Raw genomic sequence first — 13,406 nt, forward strand, 5'->3', positions numbered from 1 at the left:
AGGGTTAGGGTCAGGGTTAGGGTTAGGGTCAGGGTTAGGGTTAAGTATGGTTTTGTTAAGGATTAGGGTCAGGGTTAGGGTCAGGATTAGGGTTAAGTATGGTTTGGTTAAGGGTTAGGGTCAGGGTTAGGGTCAGGGTTAGGGTTAGGGTTAGGGTCAGGGTTAGGGTTAGGGTCAGGGTTAGGGTTAAGTATGGTTTTGTTAAGGGTTAGGGTCAGGGTTAGGGTCAGGATTAGGGTTAAGTATGGTTTTGTTAAGGGTTAGGGTCAGGGTTAGGGTTAGGGTCAGGGTTAGGGTCAGGATTAGGGTTAAGTATGGTTTGGTTAAGGGTTAGGGTTAGGGTCAGAGTTAGGGTTAAGTATGGTTTTGTTAAGGGTTAGGGTCAGGGTTAGGGTCAGGGTTAGGGTCAGGGTTAGGGTCAGGGTTAGGGTTAGGGTCAGGGTTAGGGTTAGGGTTAGGGTCAGGGTTAGGGTTAGTTAGGGTTTAGGGTTTGGGTTAGGGTTAAGTATGATTTGGTTAAGGGGTAGGGTCAGGGTTAGGGTTAGGGTTAGGGTCAGGGTTAGGGTGAGGGTTAGGGTTAGGGTCAGGGTTAGGGTTAGTAAAGTCATGGTTTGGGTAGTGTGAGGGGCCACCTAAAAATGTTGTAAAAAAACGCAAACGCGGTAAAAACGCACTAAAAACGCATACAAACGCTTAAAAACGCTGCGTTTTTTTCATGCATGCTCATAAAAATGCTTGAAAAAATCGCAGCAGTTGTATGCTTTTGTATGCGTTTTTTCAATGCGTTTTTTTGCGGGAAAAACGCGCTGCAAAAAAAAGCAAGTGTGAAACTAGCCTCACACACGTAGACACATTCTCATGAATGTGTCTATGCAGATGTCAGCGTGTTTTCACGGACCGTGTGTCCGTGTGCAAAATATGCTGACATGTCCGTTTTTGTGCAACAGCACGGATCACATGGACCAATACTAGTCAATGTAAACATGTACCGCACACGGATGCTGTCCGTGTGCTGTCCGTGTGCGTTTTTAAAAGTCAAAGGGTTAACATTAAAAATAATTTTTCAAAAACACGGACACGGACACACGGACAGCACACGGACAGCACATGGACGGTACACACGGACATACGGATAGAACACGGATGTCACACGGTTGACCTTCGTATACACACGGACACGGATAGCTCCGGTACCGGTTTTTCCGGTACCGGAATTATCTGGACGTGTGAAACTGCCCTTAAATGAATTCTGTCTTAAAGTAGTTGTTACTATTTTGCATTCAGGCTAGTAAGACTACATTTAGAATGGATACAACGGCACCATTTCTTTTTCTCAAGCTTTATGTTTTAAAGCCACAAATGAAAGCATGTACTTTCAGAAAGGAGAATAGCGTGCACATAAAAATGATAAATCTGACTGTTTTCAGATTTATATAAACACTTACAGTGTTTCAGATTAGACCTGCTTAGCATCTACTGCCAACTAATAAGTGTCTTCTCGCGCTCAGACAGAACACTATTCTTTTAGATGAATAGAGCAATAGAAATGTTATATAGTGTCAAGAAGATTGTTCTCTTCTTTGTCATGCATTATGCTCAGAAAAAAAGCAATTGAAAATATTTTCTCTGGAAGCAAGGAAATGGTTAGATTTACATTAAAAAAACTTATCTTCCTAAGTGACCAATGTTTGTGGTGTCTCGGAACTTATTTTACTCTGCTAAGCCCAGATAATCATGATTTTCTGTGGGAAAAAGTGGAATATACAACTACTAATGATTGTTTTGCAAACTTTATCAAGACATCACATTGATAAAAAGTCTCTGTTGTACGACAATATGACACTCCTTTGTGACATCAGCCGTACATGTATGGCACAAGTCGGGAGCAGATGTATGGAGCTGGTTCACAGGCTGAGATAATTACTAGGTGTCACAGGCAGGGTCAGCATTAGTGTTCAGCATTCCGATACTGCAAATATCGGGTATCAGCCGATATTCGCTGTATCGGAATTCCGATACCGAGTACCGATATTTTTTCAATATCGGAATCGGAAGTTCCCATAATGCAAAGAGCCACTGCTGTGATTCTGATTGGCTGCCGAAATGACGTCATGATGCGCGGTCTGTGCGCATCATGATGCGCCATCAGTTCGGGCCTTCCGGGGGGTCTATGCCGACTGCCCGGGGTTCTGTACCGGCCTGCCGGGGGTCTGTGCCGACTGCCCGGCGTCCCTACCGGCCTCCCGGTGGTCTGTGCCGACTGACCGGGGGTCTGTACCGACTGTCCGGGGGTCTGAGCGGCCTGCCGGGGGTCTGTACCGGCCTGCCGGGGGGCTGTGCCGACAGTCTGGGGGTCTGTGCAGGCTGCGGGGGTCTGTACCGGCCTGCCGAGGGGCTGTGCCGACTGTCCGGGGGTCTGAGCAGACTGCCGGGGGTCTGTACCGTCCTGCCGGGGGGCTGTGCCGACTGTCCAGGGGTCTGTGCAGGCTGCGGGGGTCTGTACCGGCCTGCCGAGGGGCTGTGCCGACTGTCCGGGGGTCTGAGCGGACTGCCGGGGGTCTGTACCGTCCTGCCGGGGGGCTGTGCCGACTGTCCGGGGGGCTGTGCAGGCTGCGGGGGTCTGTGAAGGCATCGTCCGATGGGACTACAAGTCCCATCGGGCGATGCCTGCTACAATGACGGTGATTGACACATTAGCCAATGATGGGACAGTAGTAGTCCCATCATCCGGCCTATGTGTTGAATGTAAAAAAAAAAATAATAATAAATACATACTACATACATACTACATGCTACATACATACTACATACATGCTACATACATACATACATACTACATGCATGCAACATACATACATACTACATATATACCACATGCATACTACATATATACCACATATATACTACATGCATGCAACATACATACTACATATATACTACATGCAACATGCATACTACAGATATACCACATGCATGCAACATGCATACTACATATATACCACATATATACTACATGCATGCAACATACATACTACATGCATGCAACATGCATACTACATGCATGCAACATACATATATACTACATGCAACATTCATACTACATGCATGCAACACACATACATGCTACATATATACCACATGCATGCAACATGCATACTACATATATACCACATATATGCTACATGCATGCAACATACATATATACTACATATATACTACATGCATACTACATATATACTACATGCATACTACATATATACCACATGCATGCAACATACATACATACTACTAGTGTTGAGCATTCCGATACTGCAAATTTCGGGTATCGGCCGATATTCGCTGTATCGGAATTCCGATACCGAATACCGATATTTTTTCAATATCGGATATCGGAATCGGAAGTTTCCATAATGCAAAGAGCCACTGCTGTGGCTCTGATTGGCTGCCGAAATGATGTCATCATGATGCTCGGTCTGTGCGCATCATGATGCACCGTCAGTTCGGGCCTTCCGGGGGGTCTATGCCGACTGCCCAGGGTTCTGTACTGGCCTGCCGGGGGTCTGTGCCGACTGCCCGGGGTCCGTACCGGCCTCCAGGTGGTCTGTGCTGACTGCCCAGGGGTCTGTGCCGACTGCCCGGGAGTCTGTACCGACTGTCCGGGGGTCTGAGCGGACTGCCAAGGGGTCTGTACCGGCCTGCCGAGAGGCTGTGCCGGGGGGCTGTACCGACTGTCCGGAGGTCTGTGCGGACTGCCGGGGGTCTGTACCGGCCTGCCGAGAGGCTGTGCCGGCCTGCCGGTGGTCTGTACCGACTGTCCGGGGGTCTGTGCAGGCTGCGGGGGTCTGTACCGGCCTGCCGGGGGGCTGTGCCTGCTACCATGACGGTGATTGACACATTAGCCAATGATGGGACAGTAGTACTCCCATCATCCGGCCTATGTGTTGAATGTAAAAAAAAAAAAATACATACTACATACATACTACATGCTACATACATACTACATGCATGCAACATACATACATACTACATATATACCACATGCATGCAACATGCATACTACATATATACCACATATATAATACATGCATGCAACATACATATATACTACATGCATGCAACATACATATATACTGCATATATACTACATGCAACATGCATACTACATATATACTACATGCATACTATATATATACCACATGCATGCAACATACATACATACTACTAGTGTTGAGCATTCCGATACTGCAAATATCGGGTATCGGCCGATATTCGCTGTATCAGATTTCCGATACAGAGTACCGATATTTCTTCAATATCGGATATCGGAATTGGAAATTCCCATAATGCAAAGAGCCACTGCTGTGGCTCTGATTGGCTGCCGAAATGACGTCATCATGATGCGCGGTCTGTGCGCATCATGATGTGCCGTCAGTTCGGGCCTTCCGGGGGGTCTATGCCGACTGCCCGGGGTTCTGTACCGGCCTGCCGGGGGTCTGTGCCGACTGCCTGGGGGTCTGTGCGGACTGCCGGGGGACCGTACTGGCCTCCCGGGGGGCTATGTCGACTGTCCGGGGGTCTGTGCGGGCTGCGGGGGTCTGTACCGGCCTGCCGGGGGGCTGTGCCGGCCTGCCGGTGATCTGTACCGACTGTCCAGGGGTCTGAGCGGACTGCTGGGGGTCTGCACCGGCCTGCCGGGGGGCTGCGCCGGCCTGCCGGGGGGCTGTGCCGGCCTGCCGGGGGGCTGTATTGACTGTCCGGGGGTCTGAGCAGACTGCCGGGGGTCTGTTCCGGCCTGCCGGGGGGCTGTGCCGACTGTCCGGGGGGCTGTGCAGGCTGCGGGGGTCTGTGCAGGCATCGTCCGATGGGACTACAAGTCCCATCGTGCGATGCCTGCTACCATGACGGTGATTGACACATTAGCCAATGATGGGACAGTAGTAGTCCCATCATCCGGCCTATGTGTTGAATGTAAAAAAAAAAGAAAAAATACCTACTACATACATACTACATGCATGCAACATACATACTACATGCATGCAACATGCATACTACATATATACTACATGCATGCAACATACATATATACTACATGCAACATGCATACTACATATATACTACATGCATGCAACATACATACATACTACTAGTGTTGAGCATTCCGATACTGCAAATATCGGGTATCGGCCGATATTCGCTGTATCAGATTTCCGATACAGAGTACCGATATTTTTTCAATATCGGATATCGGAATTGGAAATTCCCATAATGCAAAGAGCCACTGCTGTGGCTCTGATTGGCTGCCGAAATGACATCATCATGATGCGCGGTCTGTGACCCCCGGCAGTCCACTCAGACCCCCGGACAGTCGGCACAGACCCCGGGCAGTCGGCACAGACCACCGGCAGGCCGGCACAACCCCCCCGGGAGGCCGGTACAGACCCCCGGGCAGTCGGCACAGACCACCGGCAGGCCGGCACAGACCACCGGCAGGCCGGTACGGACCCCCGGCAGTCCGCACAGACCCCCGGGCAGTCGGCACAGAACCCCGGGCAGTCAGCATAGACCCCCCGGAAGGCCCGAACTGACGGCGCATCATGATGCGCGCAGACCACGCATCATGATGACGTCATTTCGGCAGTCAATCAGAGCCACAGCAGTGGCTCTTTGCATTATGGGAACTTCCGATTCCGATATCCGATATTGAAGAAATATCGGTACTCGGTATCAGAATTCCGATACAGCGAATATCGGCCGATACCCGAAATGCTCAACACTAGTAGTATGTATGTATGTTGCATGCATGTGGTATATATGTAGTATGCATGTTACATGCATGTGGTATATATGTAGTATGTATGTATGTTGCATGCATGTAGTATGCATGTTGTATGTAGTATATATGTATGTTGCATGCATGTAGTATATATGTGGTATATATGTAGTATGCATGTATGTAGTATATATGTAGTATGTAAGTTGTATGCATGTAATATATATGTAGTATATATGTATGTTACATGCATGTAGTATATATGTAGTATGTATGTTGCATGTAGTATAAATGTTGTATATATGCATATTGCATGCATGTAGTATATATGTTGTATGTTGCATGCATGTAGTATATATGTAGTATGCATGTTGCATGTAGTACAGTATACAGTGGGGAAAAAAAGTATTTAGTCAGTCAGCAATAGTGCAAGTTCCACCACTTAAAAAGATGAGAGGCGTCTGTAATTTACATCATAGGTAGACCTCAACTATGGGAGACAAACTGAGAAAAAAAAATCCAGAAAATCACATTGTCTGTTTTTTTTTTCATTTTATTTGCATATTATGGTGGAAAATAAGTATTTGGTCAGAAACAAAATTTCATCTCAATACTTTGTGATATATCCTTTGTTGGCAATGACAGAGGTCAAACGTTTTCTGTAAGTCTTCACAAGGTTGCCACACACTGTTGTTGGTATGTTGGCCCATTCCTCCATGCAGATCTCCTCTAGAGCAGTGATGTTTTTGGCTTTTCGCTTGGCAACACGGACTTTCAACTCCCTCCAAAGGTTTTCTATAGGGTTGAGATCTGGAGACTGGCTAGGCCACTCCAGGACCTTGAAATGCTTCTTACAAAGACACTCCTTCGTTGCCCTGGCGGTGTGCTTTGGATCATTGTCATGTTGAAAGACCCAGCCACGTTTCATCTTCAATGCCCTTGCTGATGGAAGGAGGTTTGCACTCAAAATCTCACGATACATGGCCCCATTCATTCTTTCATGTACCCGGATCAGTCGTCCTGGCCCCTTTGCAGAGAAACAGCCCCAAAGCATGATGTTTCCACCACCATGCTTTACAGTAGGTATGGTGTTTGATGGATGCAACTCATTATTCTTTTTCCTCCAAACACGACAAGTTGTGTTTCTACCAAACAGTTCCAGTTTGGTTTCATCAGACCATAGGACATTCTCCCAAAACTCCTCTGGATCATCCAAATGCTCTCTAGCAAACTTCAGACGGGCCCGGACATGTACAGGCTTAAGCAGTGGGACACGTCTGGCACTGCAGGATCTGAGTCCATGGTGGCGTAGTGTGTTACTTATGGTAGGCCTTGTTACATTGGTCCCAGCTCTCTGCAGTTCATTCACTAGGTCCCCCCGCGTGGTTCTGGGATTTTTGCTCACCGTTCTTGTGATCATTCTGACCCCACGGGGTGGGATTTTGCGTGGAGCACCAGATCGAGGGAGATATCAGTGGTCTTGTATGTCTTCCATTTTCTAATTATTGCTCCCACAGTTGATTTCTTCACTCCAAGCTGGTTGGCTATTGCAGATTCAGTCTTCCCAGCCTGGTGCAGGGCTACAATTTTGTTTCTGGTGTCCTTTGACAGCTCTTTGGTCTTCACCATAGTGGAGTTTGGCATCAGACTGTTTGAGGGTGTGCACAGGTGTCTTTTTATACTGATAACAAGTTTAAACAGGTGCCATTACTACAGGTAATGAGTGGAGGACAGAGGAGACTCTTAAAGAAGAAGTTACAGGTCTGTGAGAGCCAGAAATCTTGATTGCTTGTTTCTGACCAAATACTTATTTTCCACCATAATATGCAAATAAAATGAAAAAAAAACAGACAATGTGATTTTCTGGATTTTTTTTTCTCAGTTTGTCTCCCATAGTTGAGGTCTACCTATGATGTAAATTACCGACGCCTCTCATCTTTTTAAGTGGTGGAACTTGCACTATTGCTGACTGACTAAATACTTTTTTTCCCCACTGTATATGTAGTATGCATGTTGCATGCATGTGGTATATATGTAGTATGTATGTAGCATGTATGTAGCATGTAGTATATATGTAGTATGTATTTTTTTTTTGTACATTCAACACATTAGCCGGATGATGGGACTACTACTGTCCCATCATTGGCTAATGTGTCAATCACCGTCATGGTAGCAGGCATCGCCCGATGGGACTTGTAGTCCCATTGGACGATCCTGCACAGACCCCCGCAGCCTGCTCAGACCCCTGGACAGTCGGTATAGACCACCGGCAGGCTGACACAGCCCCCCGGCAGGCTGGTACAGACCCCCACAGCCTGCACAGACCCCCGGTCAGTCGGTACAGACCACCGGTAGGCTGGCACAGCCCCCCGGCAGGCCGGTAGAGACCCCCGGCAGTCCGCTCAGACCCCCGGACAGTCGGTACAGACCACCGGCAGGCCGGCACAGCCCCTCGGCAGGCCGGTACAGACCCCCGCAGCCTGCACAGACCCCCGGACAGTCGGCATAGCCCCCCGGCAGGCCGGCACAGCCCCCCGGCAGGCCAGTACAGACCCCCGGCAGTCCGCTCAGACCCCCGGACAGTCGGTACAGACCACCGGCAGGCTGGCACAGCCCCCCAGCAGGCCGGTACAGACCCCCGCAGCCCGCACAGTCCCCCGGACAGTGAACATAGCACCCCGGCAGGCCGGTACAGACCCCTGGCAGTCCGCTCAGACCCCCGGGCAGTCGGCACAGACCACCGGCAGGCCGGCACAGCCCCCCGGGAGGCCGGTACGGTTCCCAGGCAGTCGGCACAGACCCCCGGCAGGCCGGTACAGAACCCCGGGCAGTCGGCATAGCCCCCCGGCAGGCCGGCACAGCCCCCCGGCAGGCCAGTACAGACCCCCGGCAGTCCGCTCAGACCCCCAGACAGTCGGTACAGACCACTGGCAGGCTGGCACAGCCCCCCAGCAGGCCGGTACAGAGCCCCGCAGCCTGCACAGACCCCCGGACAGTCGGTACAGACCACCGGCAGGTCGGCACAGCCCCCCGGCAGGCCGGTACAGGCCCCCGGCAGTCCGCACAGACCCCCGGGCAGTCGGCACAGACCCCCAGGCAGTCGGCACAGACCCCTGGCAGGCCGGTACAGAGCCCTGGGCAGTCGGCACAGACCCCCGGGCAGTCGGCATAGACCCCCCGGAAGGCCCGAACTGACGGTGCATCATGATGCGCACAGACCGCGCATCATGATGACGTCATTTCGGCAGCCAATCAGAGCCACAGCAGTGGCTCTTTGCATTATGGGAACTTCCGATTCGGATATTGAAAAAATATCGGTATTCGGTATCGGAATTCCGATACAGCGAATATCGCCGATACCCGATATTTGCAGTATCGGAATGCTCAACACTAGTAGTATATATGTATGTATGTTGCATGCAAGTGGTATATATGTAGTATGCATGTAGTATATATGTAGTATGCATGTTGCATGTATGTATGTTGCATGCATGTAGTATATATGTATGTTGCATGCATGTAGTATATATGTGGTATATATGTAGTATGCATGTTGCATGTATGTGGCATATATGTAGCATGTATGTATGTTGCATGCATGTAGTATATATGTGGTATGCATGTTGCATGTAGTATATATGTATGTTGCATGCATGTAGTATATATGTGGTATATATGTAGTATGCATGTAGTATATATGTAGTATGTATGTTGCATGCATGTAGTATATATGTAGTATATATGTATGTTACATGCATGTAGTATATATGTAGTATGTATGTTGCATGTAGTATATATGTTGTATATATGCATGTTGCATGCATGTAGTATATATGTTGTATGTTGCATGCATGTAGTATATATGTAGTATGTATGTTGCATGTAGTCTATATGTAGTATGCATGTTGCATGCATGTGGTATATATGTAGTATGTATGTATGTTGCATGTAGTATATATGTAGTATGTATGTAGCATGTAGTATGTATGTAGTATATATTTTGTACATTCAACACATTAGCCGGATGATGGGACTACTACTGTCCCATCATTGGCTAATGTGTCAATCACCATCATGGTAGCAGGCATCGCCCGATGGGATCCTGTACAGACTCTCGCAGCCTGCTCAGACCCCCGGACAGTCGGTACAGATCACCGGCAGGCTGGCACAGCCCCCCGCACCCTTCACAGACCCCCGGACAGTCGGTACAGATCACCGGCAGTCGGCACAGACCTCCGGAAGGTCCGTACACCCCCCCCCGAGAGGCTGTACAAGGACAGAAAAGGGTTTTTCTTATTCCGATACCGGAAGTCCCATAGACTTGCCTTGAATGGGACTTCTGGTATCGGAATCGGCGATACCCGATACTTTTTTCGTATCGGGCCGATACTGTAGTGAAACCTCCACCAGGGGGAGTTGGTGAGGGAAGAGAGGTTACACACAAAGAGCAGCAACCCTGAGCAACAGCACAGGTGCCACAGGTAGCGAGAGAGAATAGTCGGACGAACCGAGTCAGAAACTAGCAGGAGCAGACGTACCAGAAGGAGCAGCAATACACGTAGTCAAAATACCAAAGCCGAGAGACAGAAAACCAGAACATGAGCACGGGGTCCAAAACGTGAGACGAAATATGTGGTCGGGGTACAAGACAGGGAGTCAGATGCCAGAGAGGGAACGTAACAGCAGAGACGAATACCAAGAGACGGGGTCAGAAATCAGTCCGGGTCATACACGTGAATATCAGTCAGAGGCAGGAGGATCACCAGGGTACAAGGGTCAGCGGCTCTAAACTGCAAGCTTGAGCTATCACTAACACTGGTCAGCAGGCTGTGAGGGATTGAAATAGCCCAGCAAGCTCCACAACGAGGCTGAGGAGATTAACCCCCGCATGACAAGTCCGGAGTGAAGACAGCAGAAGACAAACTCCGGACTGGACCATGACAGTACCCCCCTCTCAATGGGGGGCCACTGGACCCCCAGGCTTCCCTGGATGACGAGCGTGAAAGGCCCGGACCAACGCGACGGCACCCATGACCGATCCTCCGGACCGTATCCTTTCCAATGGACCAAGTACTGAAGTGAACGACGAAGCATGCGAGAATCCACCACCTGTTCCACCTCGTACTCGGTCTGCCCATCTACCATAACAGGCGGCGGGTGCGAGGGAGACTCATCAGAGGAAGGCACCGACGGCTTCAGAAGCGCTTTATGGAACACATTAGGAATCCGTAATGACGGAGGCAACCGCAAGCGAAAAACCACAGGATTAATCACCTCTAGGATCTCATACGGACCAATAAACTTGGGACCCAACTTAGCAGAGGGAATTCTCAGCCTTATGTTTTTGGTGGATAACCATACCTTATCCCCCACCATATAAGTCGGCCCCACCGAGCGTCGTTTATCCGCAAAAAACTTATATTTGCCCTGAGCCTCCCCAATGTTTCTCTGAACCTCCCTCCAAACCTCCTCCAACCGCAAAAAGGCTGAATCAGCCCCTGGACACTCCGAATCTAGTCTGGAGAATTCACCAAAATGAGGGTGAAACCCATAGTTGCAGAAGAAAGGAGAAGTACCAGTAGACTGATTGACACGATTACCGCCATCGGTATCACAGAGCACCAATCATCCTGTCTGGATGTGACAAGACACCGCAGGATCTGTTCTAAAGACTGATTGGTCCTTTCAGTCTGACCATTGGTCTCGGGATGGTAGGCCAATGAAAAGGTCAGACTGATGCCCAGCCTTTTACAAAAAGCTCTCCAGAATTTTGACACGAATTGCACCCCTCTATCAGACACCACACTGACAGGCACACCATGCAACCGAATCACATGCTCAATGAATAGCTTAGATAGAGTCTCAGCATTAGGAAGGCCCTTTAAGGGTACAAAATGTGCTTGTTTACTGAACCTATCCACAACTACCCAGATCACGGTTTTGCCATTAGAGAGTGGGAGATCGGTGATAAAATCCATGGACAGGTGAGTCCACGGTCTATCCGGAATTGGCAGTGGCACCAATTCCCCGGCCGGCCGGTTGAGGGAGGCTTTAGCGCGGGCACAAGTTTCACAGGAGGACACAAAACCAGTGATGTCAGAAGTCAACGAGGGCCACCAGAACAGCCTAGTGATGGCTTTACGAGTGGCCGAGATTCCTGGATGCCCACACAGAGCTGAGTCGTGGAACTCCCGAAGCACCCTTAGGCTACTTTCACACATCAGGTTTTCGGCGTCAGGCGCGATCCGGCGTCGTGCCAGAACGCCGGATCCAGCAAATGTTTTGCAAAACCTGATGTGCCGGATCCGTTTTTCTGCCGGATCCGTCTTGTTCTTGACAGAAAAAACCGGATCCGTCTCATCCGGTTCATCCGTTTTTCTATCCGTTTTTCGACGGATTACGCCGGATCCGGTTTTTAAAATTGACCCTTGTGGCCTTCCGAACGGGATTGGCTACTGGAAAACTATATATAGCGTGTTCCTACAGCCCTTCTTTGACAGGTTGGAGAGGAGAAAGTGCAGGTTGGAGAGAAGAGCAAGTTACTGGCGAAGATGGATGTTGTGATTGGAAATATTTTGAAGAATTTGGCGGATTTTATAGCGGAGCCGAAGCGTTTGAGGGTGATTGTTCTGGAGAAGGAGAGACCGAGACAGCAGCGCATCAGGCATCGTAGACTACGTTTGTGGATCCACCCCATCACAGCCAAGAGAATGACGCGTGGGGTCTATTCTACACTCTGCATGGACCTTCGACGAAACCCGGATAAATTTTTTGGATATGTTCGGATGAAAAGGGAGAATTTTGATTACTTGGTGGAGCGCATTGCACACCTCATAAGAAAAGCGGACACCTATTGCCGCTTCTCTGTTTCACCCGCAGAGCGTCTGATGGTGACTTTAAGGTAAGCCACATTTATTGGATATGCTCGCATCAGAGCACACTTTCACTGCAATCTTGTTGGTGGTAGTTTGTATCTCCAAGTGTTATAGCTGAGTTTTGGTATGTAATGCTGTGATTTAAAACTAATTTATTGTTTTTTAATTCCCCACAGATTTCTTGCAACTGGAGAATCCCTTTCGTCACTGCATTTCCAGTACAGACTCGGGATTTCCACCATATCTGGAATAGTGAAGTACACATGCCATGCACTGTGGGACTCCTTAGCTGAAGAGTTTTTACCAGAGCCCACAACAGAGAGGTGGATTGAAATTGCTGAAAAGTTTCAACAGATATGTCAGTTTCCCAACTGCTTGGGCGCTGTGGACGGGAAACATATCCGCATTGTAAAGCCAGCCGGATCGGGATCGGAATATTTCAATTACAAGAAATATTTTTCAATTGTCCTCATGGCCATCGCTGACGCGGAATACAAATTTATTGCTGTTGATATTGGGGCCTATGGCCGCTCCAATGACTCTCAAGTTTTCAAACTGTCTGCCATGGGGCGTAAACTGTATGGAAACACCTTTCAGTTCCTACCACCTAGACCGCTGCCGCAAACATCTGGTCCACCTATGCCATTTGTCTGTGTAGGGGATGAAGCCTTCCAGCTGTCAGAACACCTTTTGAAACCGTACTCTAGCAGAGGATTGACAAGACCAAAACGCATTTTTAATTACCGCCTCACAAGAGCAAG

The sequence above is a fragment of the Dendrobates tinctorius genome, unplaced genomic scaffold (assembly GCF_039654945.1).
Source record: "Dendrobates tinctorius isolate UK_male_01 unplaced genomic scaffold, ASM3965494v1 ptg000115l, whole genome shotgun sequence".
NCBI lineage: Eukaryota > Metazoa > Chordata > Amphibia > Anura > Dendrobatidae > Dendrobates > Dendrobates tinctorius.